Source organism: Lonchura striata, chromosome 7, assembly GCF_050655825.1.
Source record: "Lonchura striata isolate lonStrDom1 chromosome 7, ASM5065582v1, whole genome shotgun sequence".
NCBI lineage: Eukaryota > Metazoa > Chordata > Aves > Passeriformes > Estrildidae > Lonchura > Lonchura striata.
Window position 1 is genome coordinate 17,521,259 of NC_140709.1, and position 27,028 is coordinate 17,548,286.

Sequence of the window (27,028 nt, forward strand, 5' to 3'; positions counted from 1 at the left end):
AAGGCTGTGAGAAGATCAAAGAATGATAAACAACTCTTATCTTCACTTGCTGCACCTGTTGTTGTGAACATGTGGAATGTGTTGTGAAGATGTGTTTACCAAAGGCTGGTCTCTTGATTGGCCAATGGTGATGGTGTTTGCATTGAAGGACCAGTTGGGTCCACCTATATCAGATTGTCTATAAGGGTGATGGGTTTCTTAATAAATACAGTATAATAAAGGGATTGACCAGCCTTCTGAGAACCATGGAGTCAAGGCTAATTATTACTCGGCTGGGGGCCTGTGATGACAGATCATGGCATATGGTAATCTGGTAGCAGAGCCCTGGCTATAATGCCATCTGCTTTTCCTATGTGAAAATACCTCAGGAAGGATGGGAGCATTATAATGATATATGACAATCACTACCTAAAAGCACATCTAGTTCAAGCCAAGAGGAAGATAGATTAGGGGGGAAAATAATAATTATTTTTCCTGAAATAAATATAGAATTAAAAGTGTCTAGCATTATATATAATAAATTATGTCAATAATTGTATTTTATACCTTATTTAGTTTTAGAAATTTTACATTCCTGGATAAACAATAAATTATCAATCACTTCTGTTTTTAGTGATTAAAAGACTTTCTTGGCATCTACTATGTTTAACAACTGCTAGCCAATTTATTATACCTTCAATGTTCTCTCTATGCTATATAATGTCTCAGTATAGCTGCTATGTTTCCTATTTGTTTGGGTAGCTGGGATTCAGACGTGTATACTTAGAATATTCTTCAATAGTAGGAAATTTCTGAAAGGTAGCTAGGGATTCAGTTTTTAAGGAAGATTTTTTTCCTTTGTTTCAATTACGCAAATTTCTGTGAGAGTGATTCAGTAAAACTAAAGAAAATTATAGGGCTTGGAATTTTTTAAAATAAGAAGAAATAGATACTTTTTTTAGGGGGTCTTAGTCTATTATAAATCTCTCCAGAACTCTTAACTTTCCATGGACAAGTGTCCCTCCTCTCCCCCTCTTCCCACTGGCTGATGCATCAGTCACCATTCCAGCTTGTGTTCATAAAACATTTTGCAGACTGTGTTTTGGATTGGAGGTGCTTACATTATTTTCTTGATACCAATTTTTTTTTCATTCTTTTTATTAAACACTATCTGGTTTTTATAGATGTATATATTAGTAACTTATGCTTCCCTAGTAACAACATCCCCAGCAAATATGCATTTTTAGCAGACTCATGCCTAAAACATAGGCAGCACATGACAATAGACTTCCCTGCAACCTACTGCTACTAAAGCATTTCAATATGGAAACACAGCTACTTTAAGGCTTATTTCACTCTACCACATCTAATAATTTTAAGGGATCTAATTATACTCTACTCTTTCTCTCCAGAGAATTCTCTGAATGAAGGGTTATTCCACTGAAGTCAGTACTGCCATATAGTACAAAATTAGAGTCATAAAGGAGAACAGTTGTTTCCTGATCCTCTGGTGAAAAAAAAGGTGCCATGGGATTAGAAATTAACTGGTTTATACACACATATACCCAAGTTAATAAAAAGATAGCAAAAACGTTTTCTTTCAGTCTACAGCTGTAATTAGGCAGCTAATTTTACACAAAGTGAGATTTCTGATATCCAGCCCAGTTTCTAAAAATTTTGCCTTTTAAAGGTAAAGCATCAGCCTGTTTTATCCAGGGTCTTTGTAGCTGGGTTTAGACACCTGTTTGTTAGGTGTTGAGAAAATGAAGCAAAATCCATTTGAATTCTATTTCTAGATTTAAAATTAAAACTTCTAAAGGAATTATATTTCTGTCTTTAAAAAGATGGAGGAAAAAATGAAAGAATCCAGTAAGAGGCTCATTAAAATGTGTAATAGGGCTTGAAAATTCAGTTTTAATTTTTTTCTTATAAACTAGGTATAAGTTCCACTTGCTGCTATTGGGATATTTTCTTTTAATAAATACTTTAAACAAAAAAGTAGGCTATTTGGAGTAGGGGTGGTCTCCTACCTTCATGGCCCAAACCATTAACCTTATAATTAGATACAGATATCGGCCTTAAGGACAGTATTTTTGTGAAAATACTGCCAACTTTTGGACATAGAATCACATGGCTCTTCAATGTCCCTGTGATCACAACGTCACTTTCATATTTGTATTTGCTTCCAAGCTAACTGTGTAATGAAAGAAAGAAGTCTGCAAGTTACACAATAGTAAATCCGTGAAAGACAGTGTACCTATAATTATGATCAGAGGAACAAGCAATCTACAAGGGTGTGTTTACTCTGGGCTCTGTTCATCAGAAATCATTCAGGAAGGTCTGTGGCAGGTACTGAAGGCCAGGGATCATGACTCTGTCAGGCTATTCATTTATGCTTAACTCTTATAATAGTGTGAAGGCTGCATTGTTTAAATCAATCAGTCAAGAATGTCAGGAAGCAGAATATGAAGATTTATAAGGGAAATTAAGTTGCACTCCAGCATATTTTATGATAGTTATCGCACTTTATATGTGTTTTTATGGTAAGTCTCCATTTCAGAAGTTAGTAACTGTAGTAGCCTTTTTATTCTCACACTGAAAAGCAGCAGAAAACTGCATAATAGCATTAGCCAGGTGTGATGGTAACTTTTTTGGGATTTATATACTCTTTCTTTAATTTCATTGGATGAAAATTTACTTTCTTATAAAAGTTTCCTTCATTTTCTGAATTTGATACTAGCTCATGCTTGACTAATTTGCTGTCGTACTCTTACCTATGTGGCCATACCTGTTAACCAGTTTAACTGAGCTCTTTATTTTTTTTTTTTTATCACAGAACACAAGGACAAAGTGGAAGAATAAAAAAGTGGAATGTAATGGAAGATCCTTGTATTCTCAAGGTACAGTGGGGACGACCCTCCCTTTGGATACCAGTTAAATTAACAGTGCTTGTGCCAACAGCATTCCTGTAGACAAGTGGCATGGTCAGAGAATAGAGCTGGATTTAGGTGAAGATATGGATTCATACCTGCACAGCAATGGCCATTTAAATGAACAGACTTAGTGCCAGATTTTCCTTGGTTTTTAAACCTGGTTTTACTAAACTAAGGGAAGTGATGAATTATGTACAGGTACACTAACTCCCTTTAGAAAAAACAGCATGTACCTTCAATACTGATTTTGAATCCTCATCTTTAAATAGAAATGCTATTGATGGAGGGGGAAGCTGCTGTCAGATTGGTATGTTGTGTCTATAGCCTATTTGCTGTAAAATGGAAAATGACCCAGGGAAATAAATGTGTTATGCAAGTCTGGGTAAGAAATCTCTAATAGAAAATGTTTATTTAAAGAGAGACAAAGTTTTCCTGCATATGTGTTACAAATTTTAAAAGATCAAAACATCTGGAGCTGGTAGTTGTCTGTGCTGTCCTTTGTAATGTGACAGGAATCCCAAACAATATGTTGACTAAAATCTTTGCATGTTTACATCATGTCTACTGGTTGTTTACATTTTTAAATGGCACATACCCAGGAATCTGAAAAGAAACCAAGCAGTGATAATTTAGCACTTTGAAATGAAGTACATAAGATCTACACTTTAAAGCAAAGCTATTGCCAATTTAGTCAGTCACCAACCAAAGGCATTAGAAAGCAATAGGAATAAATAAATAGCATATGTGGAGAACTTGATTTAAAATTAATCTTAAAATCATAGAATCGTTCAGTTTGGAAAAAACCCCAAAACTTTAAGATCATGGAGTCCAGCTGTTAACCTGCCAAGTTCACCACTAAATCATGTCTCTAAGTGGTACGACCACATGTCCTTTAAATGCCTCCAGGGATGGTGACTCAACTACATCCCTTGTCAGCCCATTCCAATGCCTGACAATTTCTTCTGTGAAGAAATTTTTCCCAATATTGAACTTTAACCTCTACTGGAGCAACTTGTGTCCATTTCCTCTTGTCCTATCGTTGGTTACCCAGGAGAAGAGGCTGACCCCCACCTTGCTACAACCTCCTTTCAGGAGTTGCAGAGAACAATGAGGCTCCTCAAGCCTATATGTTTTTTTCCCAGGCTAAACAATTCAATCTCTCTCAGCTGTACCTCATGAGACTTGTGCTCCAGCCCCTTCACCAGCTTTGCTGCCTTTTTCTGGACAAGCTCCAGCATCTCAGTGTCTTTCTAGGAGAGAGCGGCCTAAAACTGGCACAGGATTCAAGGTGTGGCCTCACCAGTTCTGAGTACAGAGGGACAGTCCCTGCCATAGTCCTGATGGCTGCACTATTTCTGATATCTTGTCTAGAACAGGCTCAGGTTCTTCACCAGAGCGTGGCTGGGCACTGGAACAGGCTCCCAGGGAAGTGCCCCAGCACCAAGCCTGACAGAGCTCAGGAAGCCTTTGAACAATGCTCTCAGGCACATGGTGTGAGCCTTGGGAATGGAACTGTGCAGGCCAGGGAGTACAGATCAATGATCCATGGGGGTCCCTTCAAAATCAGCATCTTTTGTGATTCTGTGAAATGGCAGCAAGAAAAAGGGTGTGGCTCTGTAGGTTATGTACATTTTTGATTAAATGTCATTACTTTCATTCTATAAACTGCCAATAAAAAAAACCCAGCAAACTAATAGGGATAGACAGGTTATTTCTACTATTTACTTGGATGGACATAAATTAAATTTTTCAGATACTTGTTGCTGGATATTTATGTATGACCCAAATTTCTTCTCTTTGTGTTATTATTGCTTTGGTTCTTCATTCACATTACTATAGAGTAAATTAGAAAATAGTTATTTTTCTTTTTTAAAATTTATTTTTGGATAAAGAAATAATTTGGCATTTAAATAGGCAAGAATTTGGAAAGGTAATGTTACACATTTTTAGATAAAGAGTAGCATCACATCTAGGAAAATATTCTGTGACATCAATCATGTTTTATTTTTAAAGAAATGGATCAAATACTCAATTTCAGTCAGGTAACTATGAGTTCACAAAGAGCTACCTGTTAAATCATGCCAACCATTATGAATATACTGTGGTAAATTGCAAAGTGGACTATAAATATGACACTCCTTATAAATGCCTATTCCCCAGTTATCATCTGAACTTTGTCATAATTAAACAGGAAAGTTTTACCTGACCTGAAGACTTAAATATTAGATAGTTTTAGGTTAAAAATATAGGTAAAATAAATAGACTTCAACTTTGAGCACAAACTGAGGCAACTGAGTAAGTGAAATCTAAACTGTGCAATTTGACTGTTTCACACAGAGGCAGCGTAGAAACAATGGATAACAATTGACAAAATGTTAATTCCCTGGATACAAGCAAAGATTATGGGGAAGAAAAACAATAAAAATTGCCAGAAGAAAGGACATGTACATAGTCAGGTAAGCAAATTAATGACAGTTTGTATCAGCTTGGCATAAATTCTGAGCAATTTTTTTCATTCTGTGGCGTCAGATATCACTGAAACATCCAAGAATAAAAACATCAATTGAAAATGGTGACCAATTAAGGATATGAAGGGATTATAAGGTATTATTCATGCTTTTTTCTCTTCTGTGGCCCTCAATTTGATGGAAAATCTATTTCATTCTTAGTTAAATCCCTAAGTGTCACAAGATATTTAAAGAATATTTTTATAAAGTGCATCTGTCTCTGGAATAAAAGATCAGAAATGTGCTGATTTCATCAGGGCTGTACCACTTTGTGTTATTCAGATATCTGGCTAAATTCTTTAATTTTTTTTTGAAAAGTAAAACTTGGGGAATATGACCACATGAAAGCTCATGTTGACCTTAAGAAAAACACTAAAACAAGTTGGTGGACTGAAATATATAGGAATACACTCCCCATATAAAGCATCAGAAGACAGAAGTCTGTGACTGTATTAACACTGAAACACAACAGTTCCCGTGTTGTTTGGGCTCAAAGATCTTACAGGTTTTTTCAAGCTTAGTGATTATATGATTTTATAAGTGTTCCACTTAGATCATTAGAACAGTCTTATCATAATATCCAGTTTTTGATTAAGGCAAAACAAGTTTAGACTTTTTGCATGGCCATCAGATTTGGATTATCTAAAAGGACTTAAGTGCCTCATCCTTCATAAATCAGCAGAAGTATTTCTTTATTGTGATAGCTAAATAAATCTCTGTTGACATCTTACCTAGTAGTTCAAAGCAAGATGATTGCAGAGCACCACTGTCTTGGAGTGCTGACTTTAACATCACAGCTTCAGAAGCTGGCACTAATTATATATGTTTCCAAAAAGTCCATCCTTTCCCATCTCTGTCATCTCGTTTTGCTCCTGTGCCGCCTACTCCCGTATGCCAGAGCAAGTGTTCATGTACTCACAGTTCAGGTTGAAATCAACCTAGAAAAAGAATTGGTAGAGAACAAAACTTTCTCTTTTAGCAGGAACCCCAAATTATGTATGCTTAAAATGACGATGAAAGAAATCTGAGTAAGGCACTGAGGGAACCCTGCTATTACGAGCACAGCAGAGTCCCCTCTACTGCATTTCCAAACCAGGAAATATCTAATCACTTAGATACTTCTAGTCCTCCTATTTCTCTGAGTCCCTGAGTTGTAGCTGCTTAGAGTAAGTGTTAGAGCTAAAAACACTTGTTTCTTCTCCCAATTACTTAAAAAAGAAGGTTTCATATTATTTTAGAAGGAATAAAAATACCTATGTATTTATGGGAAACGATGAAGCCTTTCTGCCTGTATCACTCCAACAGGGCAAAGATGCTGCCAAGGTTAGGAGCTGGAAATATCCTGAGCTAACTCGATACAGGCCCGATTGTCTTAGATTTGGAAATAGATTTTAGGATATTCTCTTTAAAGATCAGCATATAAGGTACCCATTTACAAGGAAACACATTTAAATACTTTTGTGCAGATAAAGCAAATAACTCATCAGACAGAAACTAATTAAACAGATTGGGCATTTTCTGCCATTCTTTTTTTACCTTACAAGGTATATATACAACAGTAGTTTTAATCTGAGTGAAGCTGGAAGAGAACTAAGGGAAGAACAAAAAATATTCTTTGGTCATGGTTGGATAAACTTTATTTGGATGACAATAAATACTTGTGACTAGACATCATTTGCTCTGAACAGGTACCTGACCACAGGTAAGAAAGTGAGGTTAAAATCATGTTACTGTGGCATACACACACACAAAAAGTATGTAACCAGATATTAATTTGCTTAGGAAAAAAGTTAGGGAAATACTTAACATCTGCTTGGAGACATGACAGGTAATAGAGTTGGTTAAAAAATATTTATGGATAATTTATCTGAGATTTTCAGAAACAGATCTTGATTCTTTTTTTGTTTGGTAACTATTATGTACAGAAAATTTTTGGAGTAGGGAAAAATGTTGAATAGTTTCCTTGGTGATTGATGTGGGATATAATTACTGATTATAACAATGGAAATTTTTTATTTGACTAATTCTGAAAGATAGTGAATAATCATTCAGTAGTCTTGGTTATTACTAACACAGAATTAAACAGCTTGTAGCCTTGAAAACAAAAATAAAAACATGCATAAGGTATAAACCCCAAATGTTTGGGTTTTAATCTAAATCAGCCTGTGACTGACTGTCCATAGGGCACTAGTTCAAATAATGTAAGTTTTATATGTCATATGATGTGGGATGATAAAGTGAACAGAAAGCCCTAAGATTTGCCAGAGTAAATGTAAATTTGTTCAATACATGCAAAACTAATTAGAAATCACTTTTATTCAGCAATGAAGTTGAACGTGTCATGTGCTTTTGATGACAACCATCCTCTAGAAGACAGAAATTGTTCTCCTGGTGGAAGTTTAGGTTTTCATTGCCTGAGACTGTCTTAACTCCAACTGCCCTGGGTCTCTGAGCACAGCAGCACATGAGCAGAGGTTCTGCAGCCATGCATGTTCTGATAGTTCATAACAAGGTTGTTCTATTTTATTGTATTTTAAGAATGAATGAGGGATAATATAAAGTTAGCTATACCAGGACTTTGCCATCTAATATTTTGTCGGGAAATTGTTATTTCTGAATAGCATGGCAGAACAAAAAGTAACACTGTGGGCATGGATCTCAGTCCTCCTGTTATTACTGAAGGAGAAAGAGGATGAGTTAATTCCTTTATATGTAACTCGTGTATTTACTGTGAGGTCTGCCTGTCACCTTTGTGTCAAAAGCTCTTCTGCCTCTACAGGGCAGGACACTGCCTTCAGGAGGAGAAAGATGGTGTGGCATGGCTGAGTAAGATGCAGCCCCTCATAGCCAGAGTTTACCAGGAGGGCACACAAGGCAGAGTGTGGGGAGAGTGACTGTGTTGCTGTGCATCCTCACACTTGCATTGCAGCTTTGTCCTGGCCTTTTAAGATGTTGGCTTGGATTTGACAGAAGTGCACTTGGCAGTCTGCAGCCAATGAAGCCAAAAGCCACTTATGTTTCTGTGAGGCTCTGTTTCCTCTTAGTAAAATAAAAGTATTTAAAAATAAGGAGGCATCCAGGTGTCCTTGTTAAAAAGGCTGTATGAACCCTGGAGATTATTTGAATATTTTCCCTAAAAGCTCATTAGTTACTAAGACAATTATTAAAGTATCTTATAAGGGAAATATTCCCTGTTTGAAAGTGAATGTGTATTGCTTTCAGGAAGTTATTCTGATTTGTTTGAGTGGGCTCTAATAAAGAGAATACCTTCCTTTACACTACTTAGTAAACTATTAATAGAATAGATATAGAAGGACAGAGAATCAACATTTTGACTCTTATTCAATGTTTTTTAAAGCCTTTGCTGTGAATAAATAGAGACTTTAAACTGCTCCCATGTAGGTTTATATTCATAAGATTCCTAAGATCTCATGGAAATGGAAGCAATTATCATTTAAATAATTTATTATCAGACTCACAGTGCACTCTACAACTTAAATGCAAATTGACTACAGCTTGGCTATCTCTAAGCATTCAAAACTACTATCTCAGGTTGCAAGAAAAAGCAAGTTCGGCTAAAAAAAGAAAGGAATTATGAGGAAAAAAAGGTTATTGTTTCTTTTGCCATTTGCTAATGTTTTTGGAAGTCTACACAGTGGACTTTTCATTATTGATATCTTTAGCTACATTACCTGTCAAAATGCATCTGGTTTTCTGAAATTTTAAAATTCTTTCCATTTGATACAGTTCAAGATTGAACCATTTCCCATTTTTCTTTCAATTTTATATTTTATCAATATGGATTTCACATTTTTCATTTTATAAAAATCTGTATATTTCAGTAAAAGGATAAGGCTTTAATAAATAAAAATTTTATAGGTAGAGTGTTGAAGAAAATGTAAGAAAAAAATAATTGGAAAAATGTTAATAAAAAGGAATAATTTCTAAAACTGGTTTGGTTTTGTTGGTTTGGTATTTTAGTATTATTTTTTAGGGAGCATATTTTGGGTGAAATAGTTTATCCAAGTTTGTGAATAATCCCTGCCAATTACGTGTTTTTTAATTTTTTTTTTTTTTTTTTTTTTTTTTTTTTTTTTTTTTACTATTTGTACTGAAATATATTAATATATTTTTTGAAAAGTTGTGTGATTTGCTGGACAAACTGGCCAGTGGATAACTCCCTTAACCAGAGAAGTTACCCTGAAGAAAAGACTGTGAATCTCCATAATATTCCTTCCCAATGTCTAACCAAAATTTACCCTCCTTCAGATTAAACTCATTGTCCCTTGTCCTATTCCCACATGTCCTCGACACAAGTCCCTCTCCATCTTTCTTGTAGGCTCCCTTCAGGTATTGGAAGGTGAATAAGGTCTGCCCAGAGCCTTCTGCAGGCTGAAAAATCCCAACTCTCTCAGTCTGTCTTTTTTTAGAGGTGTTTTAGAGCCCTGCTCATCATCATGACCTCCTCTGGACTTGCTCTGACAGTTCTGTGTCCTTTTGTTGGGGACCCCAGAGCTGGGCGCAGTGATACAGGTGGGGTCTCACCAGAGCAGATTAGAGGTGCAGAATCACTTCCCTTGTCCTACTGCTCATGCTGCTTTGGATGCTGCCCAGAATATGGTTGGCTTTTGGGGCCAACCCAATCATCTTACAGAGAAATAAGGCAAATGAGATTCCATAGTGGATCAGACTTCAGTGATTTGCTTTTCATGATGTGTGGCTCTGATCCTTACCTTCTGAGCAATGATCAGTGCTCAGAGTTTAGTTCTTGTTGGTCAACCTTTTGTATTGTAAAATGTTCCCAAAGTATGGAGAAACGTATCTGAAGAACAGTGGAGATCAACATTTCCTCTCCCTTGGATCTTAACAGAGGATAATGGATGTTCCCTTTTAAAGCACTTGTGCTATTGATTTTGTGGCTTTATCACTTTTATGAAAAGTGTTACCTCACCTAGTTCTATGTTCATTACTTTATTTGCTTCTGAGAAAAATATTATCTTCAGAAAGTCCCAGGTTGGGATTTACCATCCTGGATCAAATGAGTAAAACCTGATAATTCTGAAGTAGTTGTCAAGAAAATAGCAGCCCCATGACAGGTCATGTTCCCACAGGTTTCTCTGATAATCACTAATTGCTTCAAAATCACATATTCAAAATGGAAAAGAGAGCTGATTCAATCAGGTCACATCATTAAGAGGAAGAGATCTGCTTAGCAATATCATGTTCCTTCTACTTATTAGTGATATGTTTATTCTCTTTTTAAATAATAGAAATGGTGACGTTTCTGCCATTTTTATAAGTCCATAGTAATTCCTCATCTGGATACAATAAATTCTCAATATTTCCTACAAACATGAATTTTCTTCTGACTTTCATACTCTTCTACTAAACTAAATAATTGCGTTTTCCTCCTTGTTAAGGCCCTTCAATATCTTTAAGCATTTATAATGTGTCCAATTAGTTGTATAATGGCAAGCTATACAAATACTGGGGGAGGATCTTCTAAATGAATATATGGTAGATTGGCATTGATTTTCTGTAAAAGCAGAGCACTTAACAGCACAATGCTCTGCTCTCTCCTGGTCCAGTTCCAGGAAAGGATTTAGGCACCTAAAACAACAACTGAGTAGATACAAATTATCAATTCAGTCACTATTTAACATTTGTGGAGCCTAAATTCAATGAGGAGCTTCCTGTTCTGCCTTGAAATCCCTAAGCACATAGGCTGGTGCTTCTGTAGATGCTCAGAGCAGATGATGTCTATGTAGCCATCTTATTACTTATTTTCCTTCTAAATATGGCTGGAACCCCAGAAGCAGACATTCCTTCACTTAATTGACTCTGAGACTTAACCTAAGAAGTTCCTTTGCAGTATGCCAAAAGCATATCTGCAGAAACATGCTGCATTTTTCTGCAATCTCCCTTTCTTTAAGTTAATGGAGAAAATGACAATGCTGTTCACCTTTTCTATCATATTCTAGAGTTCACCAGCTCTTAAATTAGGATCAGAGTTCAGTTTCTTCCTCAGAAAGCATTAAACACACAGACTGTCTCAAAGGAAAGTGCTTTCACCACTCTTCATGCCTTTAGGTGCATTTTTGAGAAAGAGGAGAAAACCTTTGGTTGCACCTGTGCTGCCCCCATGGCAGGAGTGCCAGAGACCCTGCCATGCTGTAGCCTGCAGTGTTCCAGATGAAGCATCTACAAATCTTCCTGACATGATTAAGTGCAGAAGTTAAGGAATGCAATATTGGATTTGGGGGTCCATTATTAGTTTCAGGTATTCTAAATGTGTATTTGGTACCCATGTGCTCAGTCTCTGCACTCACATTAGTCTATCTCCTTACCCATACTTATTTTACTTCTCCTCTGGAAATCTCTTAGATTTTTAGAAGTTATCTGTAAGGCTTGGGGGAAATTAATATGAGAAACAGTCTCGTTATTTTCTTTTTAATTTCTGCTCTGAATTTATTTCTTCCCCTGAACATTTTAGTTACACATTTGCTATTTCTTTTTGAGCCTTTGGTCATGGTGTAGAACTTTTCCTGGGGCAGTTCTTGTTTTGTACTCTGTACATCTATCTAGTATTGAGTTTCAACATTGCTTAAGAAATTGAGCAACATGCACCCATTTAATTTGTCCTTATATCACACTAAATATTTATGTTTGAATTGTTATTCAGTTTTGTCACAAATATCTGTCCTCGAGAATTTCTCCCTTTTCTTATGTATATATATATGAAAATGTTTTTCTTGCAGCTATGATTTTTACAGTTTTTTAATTTCACCATAATTGTTTTACTATTAATGCTTCCTCTTTCTAGCTAGCCTCTTACACTATTCTCATGCATTTACACATATTGATACCCCTCAGTTATGACTTTAATCTGTCAAAATGTTTTCATGTAAGCCACTCTTTCAAGTTTAATTTTAAAATTTAAATACAAATACATTATAAATTTATATATATTGCATCTACTGTCTAACTTCTGCCTATTGATTTTGTAATTCTATCAAGAAAATAATCAATGTTGATAAAAGCTGTTGTTTGCAAATACATGATTAATATGGCTTGCAACATAGATCCTTGTTAAGCTAACATGAGTTTTGAAAGAAATGTATTGAATATCTGATGTTAGACTTATGCATTGGAGCTCTGCTGGATAGAGCAGAATATTAGCTAACTTACAAGGCTGAATTCTGATTTTTCAATACTGCTTTTATCCCAGAAAACTTGTCAGGGATAGTTTAAAAAAAAATCTTGAAAAAATCTTGAATAAAATAGGGTTATTTCCAGAAATAAGTTTGAAATAATTAATTAATTTGAAATAAATAATCCATCAACTCATTATTATATCTGTCAACTCATATTATAACTCATTATATATACTTATTTATATAAAGCAGGAGGCATTTTTTCCATATGTAGAAAATTTCAGAAGTTAAGCTCAGTACCAGGAGATACCACCATTATAGTATAATGTCTATTTCCTTAGGAATACCTTATGCACTATATTCTAGAAAGGGAATTTCTGAAGGAGCTGAGGATCAGCTGTGTACTTTCAGGCCCCAGATAATATTCTGAAGATTAAGAAATCTTATTATTGTGAGAATAAGCTGTTGTAAGTTTTGTTCTTTAGGGCAAAAAAACCCTGTGGTGACTTCTTAAATTATTATTTTTTAGTAGATAGCAGAAAATGGAAATTTCCATTCCAACAGAGGCAGAAATTATGCTCATAATGGGGGAAGAATTAGAATTAGTTGGATATTTTTTCACACTGAATCCTTTCACTTCACTACTTGTTCTGCTTTTTGTCCTTTCTCAGCCATTTTTTTTCTCATCTTAAGAATCCTGATCTGACTTCAGCAGAGGTCAATGAAATTTTGCCATTAAAATGAAAAACCATCCTCTCAGAAATCATTACAGCCTATTCTTTTTTTTTCTTCTGCTGGTTCAGTCTTTGGCTTTTATCTTTGATAACTCTTTTGTTCATTGTTTCAGTTTGCAACCGTTCCCTCATGTTTTGGCTCATTGATTTTGTTTCCTTGGTTCTCACAGCAGCTTTACTACTCAAACACTGTTTTCCCTTCTACAAAGGAAATAGGTAATTTGCTGTACAAACAGATTGGTTGTTGGATTTGGTTCCAAAGCAATAGTCAGCCCTTCATTCAGAAAGGTTAATGTCCTGTGAACCCCGGCTTAGGCTGCTGTCACTCTCTGATGCTCATGGTTTATGAGGGGATCACATTTTATTTGCTGGACTTATCAGTGTTTTTTCTTCTTGTGATAATTGCCTGACCTGCTATGATTGTTGTTTGCAGTATTTACTGACTCACAGATCTTTCTGTCCACTTTATCTCTGCTTGTTCTTATCAGTAGAGGCTCATTGACATTTTATTTGGTCAGGGCCCAAATGCAGACTGCTCAGTAAAAGTTCCCCTATTCGAATGATATGCACTTTGAGATCTAAAATATTAGTATAGCATTCAGGGGAATAAACTCTCTAAAATTAATGGTTTATTTTATGTGATAGTGTACTAGTTTTTACTACATATTTGAAAGAGAAAACATTTACTTTTTTTATACCCCATAATGATCATATGTTTTTGCTACAAAAACCTCAAACCAACCAACCAAAATTCCCAGCCCCTCTGCAACTGAAATAATTTTAAAAAATAAAGAATTTTAAAAATTTGCTTGGAATGACCTCTCCCGGCAACTTACAATTTTGTTTCAGAATATATTTTTGTTTATCCTTGTACTGCAAAATGCAAAGTAAATGTCATTAATGCCTTTACACACTGTGCTCTGTGCAATTTATGCTGAGCAGCAACAGACCCCAGCAGTAAGTGGCCACATAGTGAGATGAACAGTTACATAACCACAGACAGTAATTGGATGCTATTAATGAGAAATTGGGATAGCACAGTTTTTTAGCCCCAGATGTAGTTAGCTTTTTATAATCTCAATTAATGTCTTATGCACTCTTTTTTGCAGTGAATAATTATTTTCCTAATCTCCAGTTGTGCTCTGCAGAGTCACTGAAACAAGGAACTCTGCATTAACTTGACTTGTCCATGTGCCTCAGATTATGTAGCACAAGTATGGATTTATAGAAGGTGCCTCTGCATATGGAGAGGTGAAAAGCTGTGTCACCTTGTTGGCAGCTCTAAGAAATCATATTTTCAGAGTCCTAATTCTTTTACCTTTTTCATCTCAGTTCTCTTGTTCCTGTGAACAAATATCTGTACCTTTAGAAAGCAGCAGCTGCTTCTATTACACCTTTTCAGATAGTCTGCTGGCCAGAATCCAGAGCAGGGTGGAAGCAAGCATCTGTTCATAATTTATTTTTCCTTGCTATTGGCATACAGAATGGAGTAAGTAGGGAGATGGGTCTAGGCCCTGCACTAGACCCCTATTTTTAAGGTACTTTCCAGCATGACAATCCTAACTCTTTAAATAGATGAGCTTGGAAACAGAATCTGGGATGTTGGCAGCTTAAAAGGACAGGGCTCCAGCATCTGCTGTGGAAAAATACACACTTCTTAGCTGAAGGTGTAGCAAAATAAAAAAATGCCCTAGTCTTCAAAATGTATAGTTTTCCACTGAAAACTGAGGCTGTGCCACGTGAGTACAAGTGTTCTCTGAACTGATTTCCTGGGTTACTGTGAAAATGAAGCCACTGGGAGCTGCAGGTACTCAGTATTGTGGAAAATCAGGTATCAAGTAACAGAGCTGAACTTGCAAAGAATGTTTTTTCAGAAGAATACTGGTTGATCAATATTCAGTTAAGCACCTAAAATTGTGCTGTATGGGATACTTACATGAACTAATTCCTAATGCAGTCTAATAGAGCACTGAAATTGAAAGAAGCAAATTCAAGGTATTATTTTTTACTGGTTTTCTAATTTCTCATTTTCTGCTTACAGTGACTGACCTCTTATCTTTAACCAGAGTCTGGGGTCATAGAAATTAGTTTTTACAGATAGGTTATTACTAGCTTGAAGTGCCTAGAATTTTGCATAAAATGCTTTGTAGTAGGACCTTGTGGAAAGTGAGGATGTTGATCCTGTGAGGACTCTGGAGGAATCTGGTTTCACTTAGTTTAATATTACTCAAGCTTTCTAACCCAGGACATCTTCTGTACGTAAGCATCCTCACTTTTCCTGTGGTTCAGCACATTTCAAAAAGGTTGACAAGTGCACTAGCACTCCACCTCCATGAGCATTTTAAATGAAGTGTAAATCTGATCAAAACAATTAAAAATCTGGCTAAAAGCCTGCTTCTTTGCAGATGATTTTGTGCAGTCGCCATCCTTAGAGAGTGTCAAAACCAGACTGCATAAAGTCCTGAGCAAAATTCTTGCTTTTAAAAATCTTTGTGCATCTGGAATGACAGCAAGATTTGGTGGGAAGTGCTTCTCTTGCTGGGTTCTTGCTCATGTGCCAAAGAGGTCTGGATTCAGAAGTTCCAGCTTTACAAGAGGCAGGATTCCCTTGGTTTTGAACTTATTAAGCAAGGCAAGATGCCAGGCCTAAACTATAAGAAGTTACATAAGACCTTCAGTACTATTAATATGCTAATTAGTATACTAATTTCCTAGAATTTCTTCTTCAGCTGTCTGTAACATATTTCAACAACCCATGTTAACACTATATGTATTTTTCAAGGAAAACATCTCATACCATTACCCTTGAAATCAGAACAAACTGAAAAGTGTGTAATTCAGCTTATGGAGAAGTGACATTTCAGAAAACACAAGAATATTACATTGCATTTTTTTAAAACTCTGGTCACTTTTTGAACTAAGACGCTCAGAATTAAGATGACTGAATGCTTCTCTCCATTAAAAGTCACCATAAAGAAAAAAAATTGAAGTGTGAATTCAAGCTCATAAACTACTCCACACTAGCTCCTTTTGCAAATTCTCTTAGCTAGCAATGTGTGAAGTAATTTACTCCACTTCCGAAAAGCATCAGTAAGTTCACACCTTATCTTTGACAAGGAGGAGGTTATCTCATATTCACTGTGCATTGCATGCCTTACATGAGTAACTTGTGCATTGCAATCCAAACACTCTGATCAGAGTTACTGCATGAAAACCCCCTCATGTGCATTTTTGAATATTCAGATATGATCAGGGCCAAGGTAAGGGAATGACCAAATGTCTCAAATATATTCCAGTTGTCATTCCTGAGACGTGAAGAAAGTCTTCCTGACATTCATTATTGCTCCTGCTTCAAGACATCAGTGAACCTAAAACAACTTGTAGAGAGAAACAACAGAAAATTGGGAACCTTTAGTCATCTGACATCTAACCCTCATCCTCCACTGCTTCTAGTACGTGCTTTTCTTCCATCCCATGGCTCTGTGGAGGAAGTGTTCTGGTATTACAGGTTGCTTCTTTGCAACCTGGCCTAGAATGCAGATGCCTGGGTCCTGTGCTATGGCAGACAGAGCGAAGCCTGACCACTCTGGCAGCCTCTGCTCCCTCAAGAGCTACAGATAGAGCCTAGAGCTCCTGCCCTGCATGGAAAATATCTCAAATTGTTGGCACTCTCCTGTATAATTCTAGGGACTTCTTCATAAGATGAACAACGAAGAGCTAACCTGAACAATGGCAGGGTTCAGTCATCAACACATTCTCTGTTTTCATATTTACCCAAAAGCAATGGTCAGGTTTAGGCTTTAGGTTATCTCTTTCTAAATCTGTATGAAGCCCACCTGCATATTAAAAGTGATCACATGTAAGACAATATTCAATAAGTTTGCCAAGTTGATCAGCAAAATTCTGGTTATTTATGGCATTAATTCTATTTGAAAATCTTCCCAAAACCTCCAATGCTTAATCAGCCTTTTTGATCTAAAAGCTGAGTGGTAATTCTCATATGACTTCTCTTTTTATAAAATTTCCAGCACTTTCTGTCTCTCACTAAGCTGAAAGTATTGAGGAAACAGTCTTTTTTTGCGGCATTTTGGCACTTGTAGTCCCTGTTGGAACCACAGTGTGCATAAATCTTAAAAACTCTAGCAAAAGATAGCTATGCTTTATGAATTTATAAAAATAGTCTTTTTTCAGGTGAAATGATGATTGTCTTCATAAAATAACTTGTCCTTTCCAATTTCAATATTGTGCGATGGCTTGATTAGAAGAAGACAGAAGAAGCTATAACATTTCTTGAGAATTTAATGTTGATATACTTTTTTTAATTTATGCATATGTCAGAACATGTGAAAAAGTGTGATCTTTGTCACGAGCTTACAAATTAAAAATTCAGTCTAGTTCAAGTCAATGAAGTGTTTTAGTAAAGCTAATTCAAATTACAAATCCTCTAGAACAGAATATGCCAAAATTGTTAAAATAGCTGAAAAATCAGGAAAAGTTAAAAACAAGAAAAGGTGATTTCCTCTCTTTATGAATTCAGATTTTTTGAACATACTTCTTTAAATTTTGAAGAGTTTTTCTTCAAATGAAAATTGGAACTGTCACATAATCACACCACTTCAAGACTAAAAGCTTTCAAACACACAACCACAGTAAAATTTGGAGAGAAATGACATTGCATATCCTTTATAAATTGCATATCCTTTAGGTAAATTCATACCTAAGACCTAAGGATGGAGATCTGCCTCAGACTAACTATGGCTGTACTGCACCAGTGAAGGAGTGGAAACAAGTTGTGAGTGGTGGTTGCTCTGGAAAGGGAAAAAACCTGTCCAAGCTCATATGAAGCTGAGACACAGGATTTATTAGTTGAGGTGTAGCAGATGGGGAGACTCCCTCTGCAAAAGCACTGTATTATGGGATCTTCCTAATCTGTTATCGAGACAGTTCTATATACCACATTGTGGTCGTGTATGCATGTTCCATACTACTCAAATTTTGATTCTTCCCCAACACTGGGTGCTTCTAAGATTCAGCTGAACAGAGGGCAGAGTCATCTTGTCTTGACTAAGCTTTTGCCAAGAAAGATTGGACCAGTTTATCCTTAAGATCCCTTCTAACCTGGTACTTCATGAGTCTGTGACAGTCAAATATCAGATGTAGTGCCTGAAATGTTTTCAGGGTTTAATTCTGAAGTATTTTGTCTTTCAATACAGTTTTTCTGTTCCATCTAGCAGAGAGGGCTTCCTGCAAAACAGCATCAGTGGCGGGAGAGAGCAGTTGGTGGTGAGAATCACCATGAAAGGAAGACATGAAAATGAGACTGGAAGGAGGGGAAGTGAGTAAGGTACTCTAAATATAGAAATGGAGATAAAGGTACTGAGACCTGAGTGTCTATATAGATTTAAAAGTCCAGAACAGAGAAGAGGGGAAATTTAAAATGTATCTATTTGATCATGTCAACAACTACTGAAAACAAAAAATCAATCTATATAACAAAAGCTGTGACACAAATCAGATGTCCTGGGTTAACTATAATAGCGATATAAATGGTCATCAAGAGTCTTACTATTAAATACAGTAGTTAACATTACTGCTATTTATGTGCTTACTGTATTACAACTATACCAAAGAATTTAATATTTATGTATGAAGATAAGAGCCATTTAGTCAACAGATGGGAAGGGTACAAGCAAACAGTAAATGCTGATCAGTGTGGCAGGCACCACTCAAGACATGGGCTACTTCACCTTTGTGACTAATATTTTACAGGTATCGCAGGGGAAAATTTTGCAGGTGATTAACCAGAGAATTTTGCAGGTATATATGAGTGAGTTACAGGGCAAGTGAGAACAGGATTCTTGGCTGTGCTAGATAGACAGCTTCTGTGAAGGGATGGCTGCAGGTGCAGTGGGAAGGGGAGGTCTAAGCACTGTGCAGCTCGAGAGGAGAGTGGCAGAGAGCTTTTCACTGGCACTTTTGAAGACTCTTACAGTCCCCAGCCAATGCAGCCAATGCATCTTAAATGTACAGCAGCACCCGGAGAACTCATCCGTGAAGCCCATGTGATTAATGCTCAGCCTGAAAGCCCCTGTTAACCACACTGACAGGTCCTTGCTGATAAACAGCACTTGCATCATCACATCACCACCAATTTTGCAGTCACACAGGGTTATCTCTGTGAGTATCACTTTATGTTTTTATTGCACTGCTGTTCCTTGCTCCTCCCCATGAGCGGCACTTGTAGGAGAGTTGCTGTGTCCTTGTGGGAGCGTAGGGAGAAAGAGGTTTCATAGGAATCACTAGAGCAGATAGATTAATTTTTTCCATTCAGGTGGATTGCAATTGCTTCCAATAGCAACATCAATGCAGCATGAAGACTTTTGCATGGGGACTATCAAAAGGCTTGGGCTAAAACCAAGAGAAGAGCCTGACTTTTCCTTATATTCTCCTGCTAGTTTGTAGCCTTTTGCATATTTCCCTATTCTTTCAAGCTAAATCTTTTCCTTCTTGATGTTTCTGTCAGGATTTTTTTCTTCCCCAGGAAGCCACTAAGTCTTCCAATTCCCTCCAGCAAGGTACCAGCCTCAAGTTCCTTACTGCCACCTCTGCTGACAGTGTCCCCTCCTTGTCCCTCTAGGCTGCCTGCCCTGAGAGGTGTCTGGCTGTTAGGATCTCACCATAACCTACATTCCCATGGGCTTTCACCCTGCAGGGTGGCTTGGGAGCCTGTAAGCACCAGCTAGTGATATTTGGACAGGCTGGGAAGATGTCGAGTGTGAGGAATGTTAAGTAGAGTGCAAGACTGTATGCACAGTATGGATGCACAGCTCTCAAAAAGGAAGTCTCCCAACAGATTTTTTGTAAATTTACTTTCAACATTTAAAAAAATATCATAGTGAAAGGGGGCTATATAGTTGACAATTAATATAACTGTCCTATTGTTTTATTTGAAAGCAATTGAACTTCTAATGAAATTAGAAAATACGTTCAGCTGAAAGCTCAGCTGAAAGTATCTGTGATTTTAATAGGGACACATTGCACACTTCAGGTTTTTTCCATTCATTTGCTCCCAGATAAGCAGTATGCTATTACTCTCTAGTGGTGCTGTCTTCAGGGACTATTTCTGTCCAGCACTTGGGAGAATGCATTATGAGATGTCAGCATGTGTGAGCAGAGATAGTATGGCTTGTCATGTACCGATAGGCCATATTCTGCTATAAAATGATGGCTTTGTCTTTTATCACTGTCACAGTCTTACTTAACAAGCTGTGACTCTGTGGTTCATCACAAAGAAAACTGTCATCCCTTGATACGTGCCTTGAATGTCCTTTCATCTTCCATGCAGGTAGGATCTGCCGTGTGACATCAAGCAGAACAGTAACTCCAGATGGACTCTGATAGTTCAGCAGTATATTAACAAAGGGGTTCACTGGCACAAGTCCAGGTTTTGCACCTTATATTAGATTATAGGGATAAGGAAAACATATGCAAGCTCTTAAATGAAGCAAGACATGGTAATATATCATAAATATAATTAGAAAAGGAAATGTTAGTAATCCATTGTGCTTAAGTGATAATTTATTTATCGTGGTGTTATTCCAAGTAACAGATAAATCAATTAGCTTTCCTTTAGAAAGCAAATAAATAGTGTTGGTTCAATGGGGTGATGACAGATGAAGTGTTTTGAGGAACCGGTAAGTTCTGTAGATAGATTTCTCCACATAATTATGTTTAGGATGAAATTTGGAGGATCACTTGACTTAACTAAAGACTGTGATCCTGCTAGCAATTTATCTGGCTCTTAGTACTTCTCTTCATAAGGTCACTGAACAAAGAAACAGTGTCCGTTGCTAGGATCAGAGACAGACACCTAAGGAGAAAGGCCTTCAGCATTTCCAGAGGGCACATATATTAAATAGTTATACAGGGTGTTTAGTGAGTGCTTTGTACCAGAGCCTGCAGGTCAGAATTTTTCTGGCAGAGGAAAATGGGTGTATTCTGCTCACTTCAGGATTTTGTATGGCCATGGGACATATTATACTGCCAGTGTTGTGATTCTGCAGATCAGATTAAACTACTTTGTGGACATTAAAGTATGAATATTTCATGTGAGCTTTTACAGGGCTGAATTTAAACTAAGATGCTGAAGTACTTCTCCATATTCCTCTTTCCTGGAATTTTGTATTTTAAAACCTGACCTGCCTTGCTCAAAGTTGTTCTTATATGTGATTGTTTTTTAATTGTGTAAGAAGGAAAGTCAGATATATTGACTGTTATGAGGCATGGGCTTCCAATCCCAGTGCAGCAAAATGAAGAAGGTGATGTCTGTCAGTCAACAAAAGTGTCTTCTGAGGGTGTAAAATTACAGGGAGTGGAAACAGAGTAGTTTCTCCATTGATGGAAAATTGCAGCATTCACATATAATAGCGCCGAGAGGATTTGAGGGATGCCAAGGAAACCTGTGTGGATGTGTTACCAGTTAAAGGCACCTGCCTGCCTGGTGCTTGAAAATAGAAAAGAGGGTGTTGAGTACATAGAAATTGATGTTGAAGAATTTCTGACCTCTTTTTTTTGAAAGAGTGTCATCTCACTCTGCCTGACTCTGGGTGTTCTCACCTTTATCAGTATTTAAAGTTTTGAAACAAATTATAACTCCCTGGAAATGAGGTTACAGATAATCTCTACTTGGATAGGATTTCTCCATTGATTCTGGATGCAAGATTTCTGCCAGTGGTAACTTGTAGCCATACAGAAAATTGGTACCACTTGCACACAAACACAGACTATGAAGACCATTTTATCTTCTTACCTGTGTGGAAGAGAAATCAAATCACTGGTTTTGTTTCACCTTAAAATCTATGCTTAGGTGAGTGTCAATGGGCAGTAAATATGTATTTCCTGTTCCTGGTATTTTGCCAGCAGGATAACCAGTTCCAAGGGTCCTGTTAAAATTGCTTTGTGATAAATTTAAATCCCACTATAAATTCTGGACAACTTCTCTGCATCTCCCTGTCTGAAAAGCCTGTCTGAGACTGAGCCCAACATCATCTCTAGGCAAAACACATATATGCTAAGATTAGGCAGCATTAAGAATAAGTTTTTTTCACTTGCCTCATGGTAAGCTTAATTTATCACACCAGTTCCATTCTCTTGGGCCTTTCTACTTACTAATGGTTCTAGCTTGTGGACTTTTATCAAAAATAAATTTGATTTTCATTCTGAATGTAATATGTATCCCATGGACATTACAATAATGAAAGTATATGGTGGTGAAGTCCCACTGCAATGACCAAAGGCTGAAATATCTTGTGTCTGCCCAATGAAAGGCTCAAGTAACGCCCACTGAAGATTTGTATTCATCTTTTATGGTTTTACCTCTGTAGAAGTTGAGTGCTTTATGTTGTGAGTGATTTGTGTAGCCAAAACTTTATGATATGAAAATCTACTTCTATGTACTGGTTATATATGCCTGGGATAGAGTAAATTTTCTTCACGTGTGTAGCATGGGGCTATGCTTTGGATTTTTCTGAAAACAGTGTTGGTAATTCTGGACTATTTTTGTTATTGCTGAGCAGTGCTCACACACAGTCAAAGCCTTTTCTGCACCTCACACGGCCCTACCAGTGAACCAGTGAGGAGAATGGGGCTGCACAAGGAGCTGGGAGGGGACACAGCCAGGACAGCTGCCCCAGCTGACCACAGGCATATCCCACACCATGTGGTGCCATGCTCAGCATGCAAACCTGGGGAAGAGGAGATGTTTGGGGTGACAGTGTTTGTCTCCCCAGGTCACCGTGTGGTGCAGCCCTGGCTGTCCTGGAGGTGGCTGAGCAGCAGCCTGCCCATGGGAACTGGTGCATGGATGCCTTGTTTGGCTTTGTTTGTGTGCACAGCTTTTCCTTTACCTACTGAACAGCCTTTACCTCAAACCACACATTTTCTCACTTTTACCCTTCTGATTGTCTCCCCCATCCTGGTGTGGTGGGAATGAGTGAGTTCCTTTGTGGGGCTTAATTACCAGCAGGAGTTAACCCATGACAGACCTCATAAAGTTGGGCCACTAGCAAATTTTGCAACACTAAAGTTAGATCATGGAATTATGGAATTGTTAAGGTTGGAAAAGTCCTTTAAGTCCAGCCATCAAAGTTGGATACTCATCTTCCCTTTCCACTGTGGAGAAAGAAGTGGGATTCACAGAGTCATGCATAGCAAGGAGGAAACCACTTGAGGTAGATCATGGAAAGGAGAGGTAAGACTTCACACTTTCTAGAAGATCAATGGGATTACTGATGCTATCCAATCCCCAGGTTTTCTCCTGGAAGGAGACATTCAGCCTTTTTCCTAAGGAGCAGCAAAGCTTTCACAAATCACCTGGTGGTACTGCAGGCCATTTCTCTAGTAACTCAGTGAGATTCTAGTCATTGGGGCACTTGCCATACCTGCTAATTTTTGTGTTTCCTTTTTCCACCTCAGAGTAGATTGCATTTCTGTGTGCACAAGTATATGAGGGACAAAATGTTAGTGCTGTTGCAATAAATCTCATGTGTGTGCATTCACACTCATTTATTTTATCTGATTCAATGCTGCACACACTTCATATCATTCACTGGATATTTTTGGAGTAAAAAATGGTGTGCAACATATTAGTTATCATTTTCTTTCTCTCCTTTTCCTGTGTTACAGTAAGTCAATGTACATAATGTCTTTAGACTATGATAATTCAGACAGAAGAATGTTGATTTTCATCTATCATAAATTATGACTCCGATATGATGAAGAAATATCTCCATATTTTAAGAATACTTCCTGAAAGTGATAGTCTATTATGTCATTTGCCACACCTTCCTTTTTTTAAAATTTGATCTAAAGGTCTGCTTTATTCTGTGAGTATGAACTAAAATTATAAACTGCTTGGTCTCTAGAAAACAAACTGTTATACCTCTATATGCCAATTTTTCATCTCAACACATTATGTAATAGTTCAAATGAGAGCACAAAACCCACAGAAACAGCTGGTGGGAAACTTTCTTCAACATTAGGCACTTCCAAGCCTGAACCACTGTTCAGTGTAATGTGCATGGCTAAATGCATCATATGTCTTTATTAATTTAAGCTGACTGTACAAAAAGGTCTTTGTAGGGACACTAGTGGACAGCTTCAGTTATGGAGTCATGCTAAAGCTAGAGGTCTGACTACATTTGCTGCATATTGTAGTCAAAGTTATTTTTACCTTCCATTTGTTTTAAAAAATAATGCTAAAAACATAAATGTGGAAAAACTGGAAAACTGGCTTATATTCACAAGATTCCTGTGTAAGTAAAAGCATAGGAGAAGAGTATTATTCTCTTGGTTAATATTCTGAATATAGATACGAGCATCAGCTTTGGAGTGTTTGGACTTTTGGTGTTTGAATGGACAAGCCTCAAGAAATTTGGAGTTGCAAGCAGATTTTTTTTCTGTACAGCTCCTTTTTTGAGACCATTTATGTCTCTGCTAATGCCTTTATGATCCTTTTGCAATATAAGGGTTACTGAATAAAAAATTGCTAACAAAATTGGCAGATACCTTTAAATATTGTGTAAATGATCAAGAAAACACCCTGATGTTGATTCTTAATAATATTAATTTCATGATGCATTTACTAGAATTCCAGGACAAATAGAACTAAACATAAATATAATAATGTGTAAACTATGGTTTAGAAAGGGAAATATGGATTTCATTCAAAAGGTAAGGACTTGAATGGAATGATATGTAACAAATTTAATTAAAAGTACTGGTTAAGTATACAAAAGAATACGTATTCATTTGAGATGAGAAAGGTAATTTCAGGAACATAAAGTCATCTGAGTCACTTACTTTCTCAAAATGCCTGCAGAATAACTATTGATATAGTGTAGATTACATCAATAACCATGACTCCATGAGAAATTCCATCCCCATTGAAGATGCAACTATTGCAGCATCCTCCACACTTTGATGTGGCCATAGATCCAGCTGGGTACCATCAACAGGTCCTGAACAAGGAACATGGGACAGGTATACAGAGATTGACTGGTTGCTACAAGTTTTTGTTGGGCAGGTGTTTAGCAGAAATGGTATACTGGGTGTGTTTTGAAGGTTCATGCTACTTTTTAGCTGAATTTTTAGCTACTCTAAATATGCTGGAAAGGCATGAGAGTGCACTGGGCATCTCTGTGCTGCACTTGATGTGTTTTCTCAGACTCTAATGTTCCTGAGAGACCATCTTTTTCTATGTTTATTCATTCCCCAGGGTAATAAAAATCCCATGACTCAGCTGGGGTTTGTAGATACAAGTACACAAGTAAATAAAACCTGTCATATACAAATGCTGAACACAAAATAACAACATTCTCGGGATACTGATCCATTTAGTTGAGTGAATATTAATGATTAAAATTCATTTATAATTTATCTGTTTACTGCCATTTTGTTTCATGTAACTATTATATAAATATCTGTTCAAATATCATTATTTCTAAATAGAAGACAGTTTGGGGTCAGTACAAACAAAATAAACTGTGCTGAACATTCCTTAAAACCAACAGGTAAAGGTAAACAGTAAAGTTCTTGCTTCCAAAAAAAACTTTCTGTTACAGCCCAGCAGCGAAAATTCATTTCAAGTGAAGGTAAGGAGTAAAAAGAACTTTTTGTTACAGCTCAACAGTGAAAAACCAATGCAAAGTGCTGACGGACCAATCCTTTTCTGGTTGCTCTGCTCTTTAGCAGGCTGCCCATTATTTGAATAATAGATAAGACTGCTGCTTCCAGGCTGGGAGCAGCTTCTGCAGAGCAATCTCTGAGCCACGTTCCCCGACTTATCCCAGCACAGGGAGAGCCCCCAGGAGCGGGGGGAGCACAGAAGTGGCTTGGGGGGGTGGGTGTTACCCACCAGACTCCGAGCTCTGGGGAGCCCAGTCTGCCAGGCCTGCCCATCTCTGCATCCAAGTCATGCTCCCCTCCTTGTCCCTGACCGTGGCCAACTGAGGAACCTATTTGGTACTGGTTGGACTGATTTAAGTTGGGTTCCAGAAAATTCTTCCATAGCACTTGTGAAAGCTTGGGAAAACATGGCTTTTGTAAAATATGTGGGAGAGATTAACCAGATTAACCTGCTTTGCACATAATGAAAACAAAGTAATTTCTGAGGCATGGCTTTGGTGTGTTTTATTTTCCATTTTTATTCACCCACACAGTGATATTGGTTTATTTACTTATTCTCTATTTTCTATAATCATAAGGAGTTTATTCCAGAAAAAAAAAAAAAAATTCATTCAACCTCCAAACCTGTATCTTATTAGTAAGACCATATAAATAATTTTTAGCATTTTCCATTCCTGTATATGAAAATCTTTGTTGTAAAGCTGCTGTGCCTTTCCCCTTATTCTTTACATGATTTTTAAACGAGCTTAGCTGCCCTGGAAAATAGGTCAAGGCTGTGCTCAGTGCTGTGCCTCTGCTCAGGTGTTAGTCTTTGCAGGGTGAAGAAAAGCTGATCTGCAGAGCCAGCCTGGTTTAAACAGGAGGTGAAGGACATGGGCCTCATTATCTGTAACCCCAGTGTCAAAGTATTTCGGTGTGTGTCTTAGGCAGAGGCTAGACAACCTCCAGAGAAAGCACAGGCAAAAGTTTCTGTTTTGTTGGTATGTATAGATCTTCTCTTGTGAATCTTTAATGTACTAATTCAGCTTTTGGCAACT

At 37.1% G+C, this 27,028-nt stretch overlaps 1 long non-coding RNA gene across 4 annotated transcripts in view; it reads left to right on the forward strand.

Annotated features, from left to right (window-relative positions):
• LOC110469642 (uncharacterized) overlaps positions 1-27,028 on the forward strand; it is a 218,447-nt gene that overhangs the window by 52,596 nt on the left and 138,823 nt on the right. For 3 of the 4 annotated variants that reach the window (XR_014956533.1, XR_014956531.1, XR_014956532.1), the window contains exons 5-6: positions 2,816-2,879; positions 5,250-5,368. This is a non-coding gene — a long non-coding RNA (uncharacterized LOC110469642). Of the gene's footprint in view, positions 1-2,815; positions 2,880-5,249; positions 5,369-7,741; positions 26,972-27,028 lie in introns of all 4 variants that reach the window. The other variant, XR_014956530.1, reaches the window with a different exon arrangement.